This window comes from Balaenoptera physalus, assembly GCF_965194825.1.
Source record: "Balaenoptera physalus genome assembly, chromosome: 1".
Lineage (NCBI taxonomy): Eukaryota > Metazoa > Chordata > Mammalia > Artiodactyla > Balaenopteridae > Balaenoptera > Balaenoptera physalus.
The window spans coordinates 122,552,325-122,569,537 of record NC_138882.1 but is presented as its reverse complement, the minus strand read 5'-3'; the positions used below and the strand labels follow the sequence as shown (position 1 = coordinate 122,569,537).

General features: G+C 37.9%; 1 long non-coding RNA gene across 1 annotated transcript; it reads left to right on the top strand.

Moving 5' to 3' along the window:
- Window positions 1-2,796: 2,796 nt before the first annotated feature.
- LOC309646678 lies at window positions 2,797-16,518 on the top strand. The gene is made up of 2 exons (XR_014255510.1): window positions 2,797-5,995; window positions 6,338-16,518. It is a non-coding gene; the product is annotated as an uncharacterized lncRNA (long non-coding RNA).
- Window positions 16,519-17,213: the final 695 nt, after the last annotated feature.

Below are 17,213 nucleotides of genomic sequence, written 5' to 3'. Positions count from 1 at the left end.
TAGTAATGCTCACAGCAAATGATTACCTTAATATGTCAGTTTTCTATGGCTACTGTAACAAATTACCACAAAATTAGTGGTTTAAAACAACACAAATTTATTATCTTACAGTTCTGGAAGTCTAACATCTGAAGTGAGTCTCACTGGGTTAAAAATCAAAGCATCATGGTATATCTCTCCATCTGTATGATCTTTAATTTCTTTCATCAGTGTCTTATAGTTTTCTGCATACAGGTCTTTTATCTCCTTCGGTAGTTTATTCCTAGGTATTTTATTCTCTTTGTTGCAGTGGTAAATGGGAGTGTTTCCTTAATTTCTCTTTCAGATTTTTCATCATTAGTGTATAGGAATGCAAGAGATTTCTGTGCATTAATTTTGTATCCTGCTACTTTACCAAATTCATTGATTAGCTCTAGTAGTTTTCTGGTAGCGTCTTTAGGATTCTCTATGTATAGTATCATGTCATCTGCAAACAGTGACAGCTTTACTTCTTGTTTTCTGATTTGGATTCCTTTTATTTCTTTTTCTTCTCTGATTGCCGTGGCTAAAACTTCCAAAATTATGTTGAATAATAGTGGTGAGAGTGGGCAACCTTGTCTTGTTCCTGATCTTAGAGGAAATGGTTTCAGTTTTTCACCATTGAGAACGATGTTCGCTGTGGGTTTGTCATATATGGCCTTTATTATGTTGAGGTAAATTCCCTCTATGCCTACTTTCTGGAGGGTTTCTATCATAAATGGGTGTTGAATTTTGTCAAATGCTTTTTCTGCATATATTGAGATGATCATATGGTTTTTATCCTTCAATTACTTAATATGGTTTATCACATTGATTGATTTGTGTATATTGAAGAATCCTTGCATTCCTGGGATAAACCCCACTTGATCATGGTGTATGATCCTTTCAATGTGCTGTTGGATTCTGTTTGCTAGCATTTTGTTGAGGATCTTGGCATCTATGTTCATCAGTGATATTGGCCTGTAGTTTTCTTTCTTTGTGACATCTTTGTCTGGTTTTGGTATCAGGGTGATGGTGGCCTCATGGAATGAGTTTGGGAGTGTTTCCATTGCTATATTTTGGAAGTGTTTGAGAAGGATAGGTGTTAGCTCTTCTCTAAAAGTTTGACAGAATTCACCTGTGAAGCCATCTGGTCCTGGGCTTCTGTTTGTTGGAAGATCTTTAATCACAGTCTCAATTTCAGTGCTTGCAATTGGTCTGTTTATATTTTCTATTTCTTCCTGGTTCAGTCTGGGAAGGTTGTGCTTTTCTAAGAATTTGTCCATTTCTTCCAGGTTGTCCATTTTATTGGCATAGTGTTGCTTGCAGTAATCTCTCATGATCGTTTGTATTTCTGCAGTGTCAGTTGTTACTTCTCCTTTTTTATTTCTAATTCTACTGATTTGAGTCTTCTCCCTTTTTTTCTTGACGAGTCTGGTTAATAGTTTATCAAGTTTGTTTATCTTCTCAAAGAACCAGACTTTACTTTTATTGATTCTTGTTATTGTTTTCTTCATTACTTTTTCATTTACTTCTGATCTGACCTTTATGATTTCTTTCCTTCTGCTAACTTTGGGGATTTTTTGTTCTTCTTTCTCTAATTGCTTTAGGTGTAAGGTTAGGTTGCTTATTTGAGATGTTTCTTGTTTCTTGAGGTAGGATTGTGTTGCTAGAAACTTCCCCCTTAGAACTGCTTTTGCTGCATCCCATAGGTTTTGGGTCGTCGTGTTTTCATTGTATTTGTTTCTAGGTTCTTGGATTGGAAGAATCAATGTTGTGAAAATGACTATACTACCCAGAGCAATCTACAGATTCAATGCAATCCCTATCAAACTGCCAGTGGCATTTTTCACAGAACTAGAACAAAAAATTTCACAATTTGAATGGAAACACAAAAGACCCCGAATAGCCAAAGCAATCTTGAGAAAGAAAAACGGAGCTGGAGGAATCAGGCTCCCAGACTTCAGACTATACTACAAAGCTACAGTAATCAAGACAGTATGGTACTGGAACAAAAACAGAAATATAGATCAATGGAACAGGATAGAAATCTCAGAGATAAACCCATGTACATATGGTCACCTTATCTTTGATAAAGGAGGCAAGAGTATATAATGGAGAAAAGACAGCCTCTTCAATAAGTGGTACTAGGAAAATGGACAGCTACATCTAAAAGAATGAAATTAGAACATTCCCTAACACCATACACAAAAATAAACTCAAAATGGGTTAAAGACCTAATGTAAGGTCAGACACTATCAAACTCTTAGAGGAAAATATAGGCAGAACACTCTATGACATAAATCACAGCAAGATCCTTTTTGACCCACCTCCTAGAGAAATGGAAATAAAAACAAAAATAAACAAATGGGACCTAATGAAACTTCAAAACTTTTGCATAGCAAAGGAAACCATAAAAAAGATGAAAAGACAGCCCTCAGAATGGGAGAAAATATTTGCAAATGAAGCAACTGACAAAGGATTAATCTCCAAAATATACAAGCAGCTCAATATCAAAAAAACAAACAACCCAATCCAAAAATGGGCAGAAGACCTAAATAGACATTTCTCCAAAGAAGATATACAGATTGCCAACAAACACATGAAAGAATGCTCAACATCACTAATCATGAGAGAAATGCAAATCAAAACTACAATGAGGTATCACCTCACACCAGTCAGAATGGCCATCATCAAAAAATCTACAAACAATAAATGCTGGAGAGGGTGTGGAGAAAAGGGAACCCTCTTGCACTGTTGGTGGGAATGTAAATTGATACAGCCCCTGTGGAGGTTCCTTAAAAAACTAAAAATAGAACTACCATACGACCTAGCAATCCCACTACTGGGCATATACCCTGAGAAAACCATAATTCAAAAAGTCATGTACCACAGTGTTCATTGCAGCTCTATTTACAATAGCCAGGACATGGAAGCAACCTAAGTGTCCATCAACAGATGAATGGATAAAGAAGATGTGGCACATATATACAATGGAATAGTACTCAGCCATAAAAAGAAACGAAATTGAGTTATTTGTAGTGAGGTGGATGGACCTACAGTCTGTCATACAGAGTGAAGTAATTCAGAAAGAGAAAAACAAATACTGTATGCTAACACACATATATGGAATCTAAAAAAAAAAAAATAGTTCTGAAGAACCTAGGGGCAGGACAGGAATAAAGACACAGACATTGAGAATGGACTTGAGGACACGGGGAGGGGGAATGGTAAGCTGGGATGAAGTGAGAGAGTGGCATGGACTTATATATACTACCAAATGTATAATAGATAGCTAGTGGGAAGCAGCCGCATAGCACAGGGAGATCAGCTCGGTGCTTTGTGGCCAACTAGAGGGGTGGGATAGGGAAGGTGGAAGGGAGAGGCAAGAGGGAGGAGATATGGGGATATATGTATATATATAGCTGATTCACTTTGTTATAAAGCAGAAATTGACACACCATTGTCAAGCAATTATACTCCAATAAAGATGTTAAAAAAAAAAAAAAAGCATCAGCAGGCCTGCATTCCTTTCTAGATCTCTAGGGGAGAATCTGTTTCCTTGCCTTTTCCAGCCTCTAGAGGTTACTCAGTTTCCTGGACTTGTGACTTTATTCCTCCATCTTCAAAGTCAGCAAAATTGGGCTGAGTCCTTATACTGCATCTCTCTGATATCCTCTTCTGCCTCCCTCTTTCACTTTTAAAGACCCCTGTGATTATATTGAGCCCTGGGTTATATAACCTGGGTAATCCAGGCTACTCTCCTCATTTTAAGATCAGCTGATAAGCAACCTTAATTTCCCTTTGCCATATAACCTAACACATTCACAGGTTTTGAGGACTTAGGCATGGGCAACTTCGGGGCACAGGGAGTGTGGGGGAGACATTATTTTGCCTACCAGACTTAATGTAATTTTAGGTGGAAAATATGATTATCTGAGAGACGGGGGTAGAGACAATCTTCACAATTCAAATAGAACAAAGGCTTAAACTGAGCTTTTCCTGAAGCATAGAGCTTAACATGCAGTGAATATTCAAGTACATTGTCATAGAGCCTAACTGAGTAGCAATATCAGTTCTGCATACCTTAAAAGGTACTCAACATCACTATTCATCAGCAAATTGAAAATTAAAACCACAAGTAGATATCACTACACACCAACAGAATGCCTAAATACACTGAGAATACCAAGTGTTGGTGAGGATGTAGAGCAATGGAAACTGTCTGCATTGCTAGTGGGAACAGAAAATGGCACAACCACTTTGGAAAACAGTTTGGCAGTTTACTATAAAGTTAATCATTTTCTTCCCACACAACTAGCCTTTCTACCTCTATGTATTTACCCAAGAAAATGAAAACATATGTCCACACAAAGACGTGAATGTTCACTGCAACTTTATAACAGTCCTGAACAAATGGATCAACAGATGGTGGTGTATCCATGCAATGGAAGACTACTCGCCAATAAAAAGGAGCAAGCTACTGATACCAGCAACAACATGAATGCATCTAAAAAGCATTTTGGTTGTATACATTTGTCAAAACTCATTGAACTATATACTTTAAAATGAGTACATTATACCTTAGTAAAGATGATTTTAAGAATTATGAAAAGAAAATAAATTTTAGAATAGATATGATTATAATAGAAGGTTAGTGATCTGAAAGATATAGTCTAGGAAATCCCTTGTTAATATTCAAAGATAAAGACAGAAAAACATGAGAGAAAACTTAAGAGATATGGGAAGTTAGCTTCAAGAGTGATGAAAATTGTTTAAAAGTTCTAAAAGGAAGAGACAGAAAAATGAGAAAGTAATGTCTTCGAAGTTCTGAATGATTGCTTTACTTAGAATTATATATCGATACCTCAGCAAACTATTGCTTGATTGTAAAGCGGAGACTCTAGTTCCCAGGTACCCTAGCCCTCTGGTACCTAGACAGACCTGGCCAGTGGGAAGTGATGGGAAAAGACTGGAGGATGGCCAAAAGATATAATCAGAGTGTTTCTCTTCCTATCTCTCCCTGCAATCGGTACCATTTCCTGAGTCTTCATTGTTCCATCTCTTGGTCACTGTCATGATTCCATGTTCCACTGGGCAGCCCAAGCTTCTGAGTTCTGTGAGCCCTGACTCCTTTTTTCTTCCAGTCCAGGGCTGATAGAGCTCCCTGTTGTTGCTCATCTTTGGTTAACTTCACCATCCTAATATTTGTCTTTATTTTTGGTTTTTTATAAACTTTTTAGTAATAATATGACTGGTACTTTTTTGTTGTTATATGAAGTACAACTGTTTGACTCTCTATTCTTCCATCACCTGTGTAACCAATTTCTTCTATTAAATCTCCTCTGTTGAAATACCTAGAATGGATCCTCTTCTCCTGACTGATGTTCCCATTATCACCACTTTTGTTATACATTGTACTGAAGGATCCTAGCCATCACATAAGAGAAAAAAGAACAAAGGTGATCCTGGCCATCACTGTAAGCGAAGAAACAACACTGGCAAAATAAAGATCATCCCAAATAAAATAAATTGTGAAAATTTTCTATCAACAGATAGAAGGAAATTCTAAAACTATATTTTAAGAAGAAGGAAAATGGTCCCAGAAAGAAGAAATAGCTCCTGGGAAGTTTAAAGGAAAGAAAAATAGGAGGAAAAAAATAAACATCATTAGGAATAAGAAATGAGATGGACACAGAAGAGCTTTTAAAATTACAATTTTCATCAGGCTGGAACTTAAAAGACACACAAACCCGCCATTTCTCCTGCCACCCTCTCTCCCCAAACACATATAAATGATAGAATATATTTTCAAATATCTTTAATGACATAGATTTCACTCAAAACAAGATAACCATCTCCACAGACTAGAAAGAATGAAAATACACAGTGGTAAGTGGGGGCTGAAGCCACAGACTTACTAATCTACAGAAAAGATTTTTATTACAGTGAGATTACAGTAAATGCAAAAGAAAAAGATGTTAAAGAAAATTCAGAGGTTGTGGGCTTCCCTGGTGGCGCAGTGGTTGAGAATCTACCTGCCAATGCAGGGGACACGGGTTTGAGCCCTGGTCTGGGAAGATCCCACATGCCACGGAGCAACTGGGCCCGTGAGCCACAGTTACTGAGCCTGCGCGTCTGGAGCCTGTGCTCCGCAACAAGAGAGGCCGCGATGGTGAGAGGCCCGCGCACCGCGATGAAGAGTGGTCCCCACTTGCCGCAACTAGAGAAAGCCCTCGCACAGAAACAAAGACTCAACACAGTCATAAATAAATAAATAAATAAATAAATAAATAAATAAAAGACCGTGAATTTCTAAAAAAAAAAAAAAAATTCAGAGGTTGTAATGGATACTGAGAACAAAGATAATCCACTATTGACATCCCTGAATTAAGAAACTATGGATGAAATAGAAAAAGTAATCAAATATACAGACTTTTCAGTAAAATGAAGGAAAAAAACAAATTTATATGTTTAAATAACACATTATTTTTCAGGAAAAATTGACAAACAGCTTTCAACACCAAACCATATTCTAGTGAAAGTTTTGAACTTCAAGGATTAAAATTTTATGCATAAAATTAAGTCACCCCCAAGGTGATGGCAGAATCTGGCTGGCCTCAGATATTTCCACAATATTACTTGGTGCCAAAAGACACTTAAGCAATGGTATAAAGTTCTAAGGGAAAGACAATGTGAGCCAAAAGTATTATACCCAGCCAAGTTGCATTTAATTTAAAGGCACAAGTCTCTTTGAATAATCAAAAGAAAGAAAACCTATGGCCTCTTCACATCCAACTGGATCTATGAAAATAAAGAATTCAGTAATGAGGAAGCAGAGATAACAAAACCCATGGTGAACACTGAATCTGTCTAAATGTCATACTAACCGCAAACAATGATGTCAATTGCAATTACAGAACCAAATGTAAATGTTTAGACCTTGGCAAAATTAGAATACGATAACTAAAAAAAATTGGAAGGTAGGAAAAGGAAGTAAGATGTCATTTCCTTATCTTTTATGGTAGGAAGTCAACTAATAAAATCTAAAATTAGTACATGAGGTTAAATAAGATAGACTCTAACTTCGCAATGATTTTTTTATAATTTTATAATTATTTTGTGGGGAAGGAACATTTATCAGCAGTTTTCATTTTCACTTCAACTTCTTTTTCTTGTGTTGAATCCAATTACATTTATTTTCCTTTCAGTTTCTTCTACTAAATTGGATTTTATAATATAAGTAAAATTAAATTGGAGACTTTCTATTAAAATGTATGATATAATTTTTATCAAATGAGTGCTATCTAGTTAGTACCTCTCTGTATTTCTAGTCTTCTGTTTCTGTTTGGCATAGAGGGAAGCCTAGCGTGGTACTGATGGAATGGGATTTGGGGTGATTTTATAACTTCTCCTTTGTACTTTGCTGAATTGCTTGCATTCTTTATAATGATAGAGTAATTAATCAAAAATAAATATGCTCCATAACAGAATATTAATATCTTTATCCATTTAAAAAATCATCAAATATTATGAGACTTACTCTTAGCAATTAAGCCATTTTCACCAGAGTTCAGTTTTAAGAAATCCTGATTCCTTCCTTTCAAGATTAAAAACGATAATACTTTTTGAGCAAGCCACCTGATGTCAATGAAATGGCTCACTAGCAGTATCATTGCCATGAAGAAATGTTTTCATCTCATTCCTCATTTCCCAAGCTCATTAGCACCCTTCCTTTTAACAGCCAACACCATTGTCATGTGGAGAAAAGGCTCTTGTCTTGGCTGCCCATTTCTTCACATGGTATGCTAAAAACTCACACTCAGTAACCACAACCAACTTGTTATTAAATTGTTCACTATTTTCTGTAATACTAAATCAAAGTCAGGAAGCACATAGCTGAGTTAAGTGCAGACTGTTCTCTGTGAATACATATTATGGTTACTGGCATCCAGAATAAAGCTTCTTTCATTCAAGTAGCAATGTCCTTCTTTGTCACTTACTGATCTGAAGATAACCTCATTCCTGTCTATACTGTGGCTCAGAAAATAAGCACTAACCAAACAAAAGTTTTCTTCTCTGTGATAAACAAATAAAAAAAGGTGCTGAGCCCTTCTCCTTCACATATAATTCAACACTTAAAACCCAATGTAATAGAATCTACTCATCAGTGGTCTTACCTACATTGTTCTAGATAGTATGCCACCATTTTTTTTCCCTCTCATTTTGCTTTCCCACCACTCACACTTGTCATTTATTTGGGGCTGGTTTTGCACAATTCTTAATTTAGTATGCTTAGTACAGTTTTTGCTCTAAGGAGGAAGACTTTGAATCTTGATTTTGTGCTTTTGGAACTGATATTAGTCAAGGCTCTCTCAGACCACACAATGCAAAGCAGCTTTAGCAAAAAAAGGGAAGCAGTGAACTCACATAACCAGGAAGTCCAAGGGTGGACTTTTGTCACAATAAGGCCTAAAAGATCAAACTATATCATCAGAACTCTGCCTCTTATTCCACCTCTTAACCCTGCTTTCCTCAGAAGTGACTTCAGCCTCAGTAGGTGCTCTCCATGGGGCAAAAAATAAAACCAGCAGCCATTCTAGGCTTGCACTTTCCAAAGAGTTCATTGTCCTCAATGAAGGAGAAGGTCTCTCATGCACTATGTCAGTCCCTGAAAGGGACTCTGATGGCCCAGCCCGGGTCAGAACCTACTTCTGTGCCCAGGTAAAGGGATATACATGATGACAGTCTCACCAGAATTACATGGATTGGGGGAGGTGTAGTTCTCCAAAGAAAGATGTGTGGGTCAGAAAGGAAAAAAAGCTGATGTTCACTAAGATCTCTTCTACATCTTCACCATCAAAAACCAAAAATTTTGTATGGAAAAGAATTATTTTGTGTGTTGTGGAAAAACTTTATAGGTTTACCAGAATGACAGGTGTAAAAACTTCACTTGTACCATACCACTTATTAAGAAATTATCCTAATAAACAACATCATGGGCTACGGGCAAATGACTGACCAATCCTACAAAATTCTATTTTCAAAGATATCTGGTTCTTCCCTCTTCCCATTTTTATTTTTCTTTTGCTTGTGGGAAATCATCAAACTCAAAGATTTATTTGTTCTGATACATGGATTCACAATTAATATTCTCACTGGAACCTACTTCGCTATTTAAGATATTAAAATTATTATGAGGTAAATTATTTTTTTGTTATTTTCATTGCTACTTTTATCCTTCAATAAACTCTTTGGAGACATTAATACCTTTCTAGAAAAAAACATGAAATTTAACAATAACATGTAAAGTGTTATTCAAAACAAACTACGCCCTGTTAACTGAATGTCATTTTAGAGAAAAAGACCAAACAGCACTTGTGGGGCATGACGGCTGTTCTAAACATGGTCACAAATTCTTTGACATTCTTCCCATTGGGAAGTGAGGTCTATGTCCATTCCCAGTTAAGATGCTTTCAGATGGTACCAGCCCCCTCCGTGGAGTCACTCCCAGCTGTGTAATTTTCCCAGCTGAGACCCCAGACATCTTTGTGGTGAGACAAGCCATTTCTGCTCCTACTTGTTTGAATTTGTGATCCATGAAACATCTGAACTTAACAAATTGGTTGTTTTAAGAGGCTAAATTTTAGGGTAATTTGTTATTCACCAAGAAATAACTGGAGCAGGCATACCTTCATAAAGTGTTAAGAATGTAATGGCTAAAACCACAGTAAGACTCTATCGCATGCACATCAGCTGGGCAAAAACTAGAAAGCTTAAAATATAATTGTGGTAAAGATGTGGAGCAATCAAAACTCTCATACGCTGCCATTGGAAATGTGAACTGGTCAACCATTTTGGAAAGCAAACCAGGCAAAATCTAATAAAATTGCTCATGCATGTGGTCTGTGAACATCAGCTTCACTCATACAGCCTAGAGAAACTCATTTGTCCAGTAGGAGATATGTATAAAAAATATTCATTGAAAAATTACTTGTAATAGCAAAAATTTTGAAGTGATCTAAGTAATCCATCAAAATGAGAATGAATAAATAAATAGAGGTAAATTCACATGGTTGAGTTCTATACAGGAGATAAAATGAATGAATTAGAGCTACAAATATCAACATGGTTGAACCTTAGAAGCATAAAACTACAGACAATTTCAAAAGAAAATAAAGGAAACACCAAAGTACTAGAAATAAAGAGGGAGCTCAAAGCCTGGTGTGAGCAAGAGCTGATGTCAGGGTGGCTCATGGGAATATTGGACTAGCTTGAGGCCCTAGGGACTGGCTGATGTAGTTTTATTGCCCACTAGGGTCAGGAGAGAAGATGTGGTCTTAGGCACATACAAGGAGAGTAGCAGATACTTCTGCATTAAATATAGAACTTAAAGACTGAACATCTATGAAATGGGTACTAGAATTAATCCAACCTCTGTCCCTGGCCAATGGGAGGAATGAAGATTATCATTTTGGGGGACACGTAGAAAAAAAAAATACCTTGAGCTATCAATCTCCAAGTCTGAAACTCATACAAATGTGAGGTCACAATGTATTGGTGTGGGATATCAAGCAGAGGAATTAACAGAGAAACTTGTTCAGGATTAGTTAAACTCCTTTGTCAAACACAAATGCAAAACCATATGACAGTGAAACTTCCACAACCCAACATTCTCCCTGGGAAAAATCCAAAAATGTAAAAAAAAATCAGAAACCACATAAAGAAGTCAACTGCCATGAGGAGGAGTGGCAAATACAACAAAATGGGAAAGTAGTGCTCTAACAGTTGGAGGCACTAAAACAAAAAATAATCTGCTCTCAAAAATTAATTTTAAGATCATAAGATTGAGAGAAGAATCAAATGGAAAGTCTAGAAACAAAATATATAGCCACTGGAGATCAGCCAAGATGGCAGAGTAGACCCTGAGCTCAGCTCCTCTCACAGGCACATAAAAATCACAACTATCTGCAGAAAAACCGTTGATTAAAAAAAGACTGGAACTTACCCAAACAGATCTTCTACAACTAAAGATATAAAGAAGGAACCGCAGTGAAATGGGTAGGAGAGGCGGACTCATGATATAGTCAAGCTCCATACCCCAGGGTGAGTGATCCACAAACCAGAGGATAATTACAATTGCAGAGGTTTTCCCAGAGGAGAGAGAAGTCTGAGCCCAAATTAATCTCCCCAGCCCAGGGGTCCTGCACTGGGAAGATGAGCTCCCAGAGCATTTGGCTTTGAAGGCCAGCAGGACTTACTTTTGGGAGTCCCAGAGGACTGGGGGAAATAGAGTCCTATAATTTCATAGGAGTCTGGGTCAGACCTACCTCCTGATCTTGGAGAGTCTCCCAGAGAGGCAGGAGGCAACTGCAGCTTACCCTGGGGACAAAGACACTGGCAGCAGCCAGTTTGGGGAGCTCCTTCCACCAGGTGGACACTGGTGCTGGCAAGTGCCATTGGGGCTAGCCTAATAGCCCCAGGGTCCAGCCCCACCCTGGCTCAAAAGCCTCTAGGTGCCAGTGCTGGGATGCCTCAGGCCAAGCAACTAACTGGGCAGGGACACAACCCCATGCATCAGCAGACAGGCTGCCTTAAGACCCCCTGAGCCCACAGCTGCCTCTGGACATGGCCCTGACCACCATAGAGCCCAGGACCAGCTCCACTCACCAGTGGGCAGGCACTAGCCCCAGAATCCCCTGGGTACTAGCCATGCCCTCCAGGGAGTCTTCTCTAGCCTCTGGATCAGCCTCACCCACTGGGGACAAACACCAGATGCAAGAAAACCACAATCCCGGGGCTTCCCTGGCAGCACAGTGGTTAAGAGTCCACCTGCTGATGCAGGGGACATGGGTTTGATCCCTGGTCTAGGAAGATCCCACATGCCACAGAGCAACTAAGCCTGTGTGTCACAACTACTGAGCCTGTGCTCTAGAGCCCGAGAGCCACAACTACTGAGCCTGCATGCCACAACTACTGAAGCCTGCACGCCTAGAGACTATGCTCCACAACAAGAGAAGCCACTGCAATGAGAAGCCCACGTACTGCAGCAAAGAGTAGCCCCCTGTTCGCCACAACTAGAGAAAGCCCACACACAGCAATGAAGACCCAACACAGGAAGGAAGGAAGGAAGGAAGGAAGGAAGGAAGGAAGGAAGGAAGGAAGGAAGGAAGGAAGGAAGGAAGGAGGAAAGAAAGAAAGGAAGAAGGAAAGAAAGAAAGAAAGAAAGAAAGAAAGAAAGAAAGAAAGAAAGAAAGAAAGGAAGGAAGGAAGGAAGGAAGGAAGGAAGGAAGGAAGGAAGAAAGAAAGAAAGAAAGAAAGAAAGAAAGAAAGAAAGAAAGAAAGAAAGAAAGGAAGAAAGAAAACCACAATCACACAGCCTGTGGACCCAGCATGCACACTAGCAGGCCAAACGCTGCCATGGGACCAACTGGGTCCTAGCCTTGCCGAGTACCAGGACAACATAAGCAACAGGACACCCCAGACCCCATACCCAACTGTGTCAGTAACCAACCCCTGACACCAGTGATCCAAAACCAGCTCTGGGACTCCTGAGACCTGCAACCAGACTCCAGGACCTGGCTCTGCCCACAAGTAGGCTGGCACCAGTGGGCGGGAAACAGGCCAGGAGTCTTCTGGACCCTGACTCTGTACACCAGTGAGCCAGCACTTGCCCTGGGGCTCCCTAGGCTTCCACAGTCAGCTGCCTCATGACCTAGTCCCGCCAACCAGTGGCCAGCAGCCTCCACACAAGGCAGGACCTGGCAAATAACTGGACTGGGAGCCAACAAAGCCTACCAGGCTGCCCACATAGTCAGCCTGTCACAACAGAAGGACCTACGCAGCCCTCATAGAGGGAACCACTAGAACGTATAGCTTGGTGACAAGAGGGGAGTGCACTGCTGGGATGCAGAGGATGTCTCCTACAAAAGGCCACTCCTCCAAGGTTGAGAAATGTAACCAACCTACCAGATACATAAAAATAAAAACAGCAACTTAGGCAAAAATGAGACAACAGAGGAATATGTTCCAGACAAAGGAACAAGATAAAACCCCAGAGGAAGAACTAAGTGAAGTGGAGATAGGCAATCTACCCAGGAAAGAGTTCAGGGTAGTGACAGTAAAGATGATCAAAGAACTTGGGAGAATAATAGATGCACAGAAGTTAGAAGTTTTAAACAAAGAGTTAGAAAATATAAAGAACTGAACAGAAATGAAGAATACAATAACTGCAATGAAAAATACACAAGAAGGGATCAGCAGTAGATTAAATGAAACAAAGAAATGAATCACGAGCTGGAAGACAGAGCAGTGGAAATCATTGATGCTGAACAGAAAAACGAATGAAAAGAAATGAGAGCAGTTTAAGTGACCTCTGGAACAACATCAAGCATACTAATATTTACATTATAGGGGTCTCAGAAGGAGAAGAGAGAGAGAGAAAGGGGCTGAGAACATATTTAAAGACATAATAGCTGAAAACTTCCCTAACAGGGGAAAGGAAACGGATATCCAAGTCCAGAAAGCACAGAGAGTCCCATACAGGATTTACCCAAAGAGGAACACATCAAGACACATTGTAATTAAAATGGAAATATTAAAGGGACTTCCCTGGTGGCACAATGGATAAGACTTCACACTCCCAGTGCAGGGGGCCTGGGTTCGATCCCTGGTCAGGGAACTAGATCCCACATGCATGCTGCAACTAAGAGTTCGCATGCCACAACTAAGGATCCCACCTGCCGCAACTAAGGAGCCTGTGAGCCAAAACTAAGGAGCCCGCCTGCCACAACTAAGACCTGGTGCAACCAAATAAATAAATGGAACTATTAAAGATAAAAAGAGAATATTAAAAGCAGCCAAAGAAAACAACAAATAACATACAAGGGAACTCCCATAAGATTATCAGTTGACTTTTCAGCAGAAACTCTGCAGGCCAAAATGGAGGAGCATGATATATTTTAAAGTGAGGACTGGAAAAACTAAACCAAGAATGTACTACACAGCAAGGGTCTCATTCAGATTTGATAGAGAGATCAAAAGCTTTCCAGACAAGTAAAAGCTAAAAGAGTTCAACACCACCAAACCAGCTTTGAAAGAAATGTTAAATGAACTTCTCTAAGTGAAAAAGAAAAGGCCACAACTAGAAACACAAAAATTATGAAATAAAAAAAACTCCTTGGTAAAGGCAAACATACAGTAAAAGTAGGAAATCATCCATGCATGAAGCTAGTAGGAATGTTAAAAAACCAAAGTAGTAAAATCATCTGTATCGACAATAAGCAGTTAAGGGATACACAGAACAATCAGATGTAAAATATGATATCAAAAACAATAATTGTTACTGAATATTTCGTAATAACCTATAAGGGAAAAAATATGAAAATATATATATATCTCACTCATTTTGCTGTACACCTGAAACTAACACAACATTGTAAATCAACTATACTTCAATTAAAAAAAAAAAAAGACAGTAATTGTGAGGGGAGGAGAGTACAAATGCAAGGTTATTAAATTCATTTGAAATTAAGAGATCAGCAACTCAAAACAGCCATGTATATATACATAGATTGCTCATGTTAATCACAAACCAAAAATCTGTAATAGATACACACACAAAAAAAGAAAAAGGAATCCAAACATGACACTAAAGACAGTCATCAAATCACAAAAGAAGAGAACAAAAGAAGAAAAAAAGGAAAAAAACCCCACAAAAACAAACTCAAAACAATTTTAAAAATGGCAAAAAGAATATACCACTATCCAAAAATTACTTTAAATGTAAATGGACTAAATGCTACAATCAAAGACATAGAGTGACTAAATAGGAACAAAAACGAAACTCGTATATATGCTGCCTACAAGAGACTCAGTTCAGATCTAAAGATACACGCAGACTGAAAGTGAGGGAATGGAAAAAGATATTTCATGCAAATCGAAACGACAAGAAAGAGGGGGTAGCAATATTCATATCAGACAAAATAGACTTATATAAAAGGCTATTAAAAAAACAAAGGAGAGCGTTAAAGTGATCATTACAAGAAGAAGATATTACACTCATTAACATATATGCACCCAATATAAGAGCATCTAAATGTATAAAACAAATACCAAAAGATATAAACGGAGCAATTGACAATAATATAATAACAGTAGGAGAATTTAACACCCCACTGACATCAATAGACAGCTCACCCAGTCAAAAAATCGATAAGGCAACTTCAGTCCTAAATGACAACAGACCAGTTGGACTTAATTGATATCTACAGGACACTACAACTAAAATTAACAAAAAACAAAAACAGAATACAAGTTCTTTGCAAGAGCACATGGGACATTCTCTAGGACAGACCATATAGTAGGTCTCAAAACAAACCTCAAGGAATTTAAGAGGATAGAAATTATTTCAAGTGTATTTTCTGACCACAAGGGTATGAAACAAGGAATCAACCACAGAAAGAAAAATGGGAAAACAACCAATGCATGAAGGCTAAACAACATGCTACTAAAAAAACCAGCAGGTGAACAATGAAATCAAAGAAGAAATCAGAAAATACCAAGACAAATGAAAATGAGGACACAACCTTACAAAATCTGTGGGATGCAGCAAAAGTAGGTCTAAGAGGGAAGTTCATAGTGATACAGGTCTTTCTCAAGAAACAAGAAAAATCTCAAATAAACAACTTAACCTACACCTAAAAGAATTAGAAAAACAAGAAGAAACAAAACCCAAAGTCAGCAGAAGGAAGGAAATAATAAAGATCAGAGAGAAAATAAATGAAATAGAGATCAAAGAAACAATAGAAAAGATCAATAAAACCAAGAGCTGTTTTTTTAAATAAACAAAGTAGAGAAACCTTTAGCTAAACTCACCAAGAAGAAAAGAGAGGACCCAAATAAACAAAATAAGAAATGAAAGAGGAGAAACAACAACTGATAACACAAAAATACAAAAAAAATCACAAGAAAATACTATAAACAGCTATATGACAACAAATTGGACAACCTAGAAGAAATGGACAAGTTTCTAGAAACATACAGCATGCCAAAACTGAGTGAAGAAGAAACAGATAATTTGAACAGACTGATCACTAGAAGTGAAATAGAATCTGTAATAAAAACAAGAAAAAACAAAACAAAAAAAAACTACCTGCAAACTAAAGTTCAGGATCAACGGCTTTACTGCAGGATTCTACCAAATATACAAGGAAGAACTTATACCTATCCTCAAACTATTCTAAAAAATTGAAGAGGAGAGAACTCTACCAAATTCATTCTATGAGGCCACCATCACCTTGATACCAAAACCAGACAAAGACACCACAAAAAAAGAAAATTACAGGCCAACATCTTTGATGAATATAGATGTAAAACTCCTCGACAATATATTAGCAAACCAAATCCAACAATACATAAAAAGGATCATACACCATGATCACGTTGGGTTCATTCCAGTATTGCAAGAATGGTTCAATATATGAAAATCAATCAATGTGATACACCACATTAACAGAAAGACAAAAACCACATGATCACCTTAATAGACGCAGAAAAAGCATTTGAGAAAATTTAACATACATTTATGATAAAAACTCTCACCGGTGGGTACAGAGGGAACATACCTCAATATAATAAAAGCCTTTTTTGACAAACCCCAGCCAATACAGTACTCAATGGTGAAAAGCTGAAAGCCTTCTTGCTAAATTCAGGAACAAGACAAGGATGCTCACTCTCACCACTTCTATTCAACATAGTATTGGAAGTCCTAGTCACAGCAATCAGACAAGAAAAAGAAATAAAGGTATCCAAATTGGAAGGGAAGAAGTAAAACTGTTACTATTTGCAGATGTCATGATATTCTATACAGAGAACTCTAAAGTCTCCACACGACTACTATTAGAACTAATAAATGAATTAGCAGCAGGATGTAAGATTAATATATAGAAATCTGTTGCATTTCTTTACACTGATAATGAAATGTCAGAAAGAGAAACTAAAAAAGAAATCCCATTTAAAATCACATCAAAAAAATTAAACACCTAGGAATAAACTTAACCAAGGAAGTGAAAGACCTAAACACTGAAAACTATTAAACACTGATAGAGGAAACTGAAGATGATTCAAAGAAATGGAAAGTTATCCCAGGCTCTTGAATTGGAAGAATTAATATTGTTAAAATGGCCATAATACCTACAGCAATCTATAGATTTAAT